General features: G+C 50.7%; 1 long non-coding RNA gene across 1 annotated transcript in view; it reads right to left on the reverse strand.

Annotated features, from left to right (window-relative positions):
* The window catches only part of LOC104997577, a 6039-nt gene extending 4968 nt beyond the window's left edge, over nucleotides 1-1071 (reverse strand). The window contains exon 1 of the long non-coding RNA XR_826340.1: nucleotides 965-1071. This is a non-coding gene — a long non-coding RNA (uncharacterized LOC104997577). The remainder of the gene's footprint in view (nucleotides 1-964) is intronic.
* Nucleotides 1072-1277: the final 206 nt, after the last annotated feature.

The following is a 1277-nucleotide window of genomic DNA, read 5'->3' on the forward strand; positions in this document are numbered from 1 at the left end:
ATCAGCCCTGGGATTTCTTTGGAAGGAATGATGCTAAAGCTGAAACTCCAGTATTTTGGCCACCTCATGCGAAGAGTCGACTCATTGGAAAAGACTCTGATGCTGGGAGGGATTGGGGGCAGGAGGAGAAGGGGACGACAGAGGATGAGATGGCTGGATGGCATCACCGACTCGATGGACATAAGTTTGAGTAAACTCCAGGAGTTGGTGATGGACAGGGAGGCCTGGCGTGCTGTGATTCATGGGGTTGCAAAGAGTTGGACACAACTGAGCAACTGAACTGAACTTAATTCTGACAAAATTATTGTTCAATTTGTCTTCAAAAGGTCAGTAAATTATAACAAATTCTGGTTTGGGTATAAATAAAATGTTTAAAGTTAAAATAATCTGAATTTTAATACACACACGTTTCAACACTTTTTAACTACTATAAGGCCGTAGGATTCTTTATGAGTTACCAGGGAAGCCCCAAGTGAAAGTGTTCGTCTCTCAGTCCTGTCCAGCTGTTTGCGACCCCATGGACTGCAGCCCACCAGGCTCGTCTGTCCATGGGATTGTCCAGTGAAGAATACTGGAGAGGGTAGCCATTCCCTTCTCCAGGGGAACTTCCCAACCCAGAGATAGAACCCGGGTCTCCTGCATTGCAGGCCGACTCTTTACCGCTCAGCCACCAGGGAAGCCAAATTAATCATTAAAATTTAATAAAATCATTGTAATAATATTCATCTCCAGATTGGAGATGTCTTTCCCCTTTCTCCCAGAAATAATCCTTAATCTGAAAACACATCACAGCATGCTCTGATTTCCAGCCATCAATCGTAGCATAAACAGGCACCGGTGTAAACCGGTCTGGCCAAAATGTCCTCCCAGGAAGGGGAGGGTGGACGCAGAAAATGCAAGGCTCTGAGCGAAGCCGCGGCAAAGTTCCCCTGGGCAGTCGGGTGGGAAAACGAAGTTTACTCACGGTTCCCACGGCCCCACGCGCTCCCTAAGCCCCGGCGGCGCCTCGCCCGGGCTCCCGGGATCTCCGGGTGGATCAGGCGCTCCAGTTCGCGTCACTGGAGGCGGGTCGCGCGGGGTGGGCGCTGTCGTTAGTGCGTTATGGCGAGTTCGGGCGCCCCCTCCCGGCCGCTGGGGCGCAGCGAGGGCAGTTTTCAGAGCCTTGTTGAGTTGTATGCCTGCGACTCAATTTCACTAAAGCGCTGAGTTTGGGGATTCCTGGTCTCTCAGAGGATGGCAATGGTGATGATCACCATTCTCCAGGGCTGGAGAACATC

This window comes from Bison bison, unplaced genomic scaffold, assembly GCF_000754665.1.
Source record: "Bison bison bison isolate TAMUID 2011002044 unplaced genomic scaffold, Bison_UMD1.0 scf7180017852120, whole genome shotgun sequence".
Lineage (NCBI taxonomy): Eukaryota > Metazoa > Chordata > Mammalia > Artiodactyla > Bovidae > Bison > Bison bison.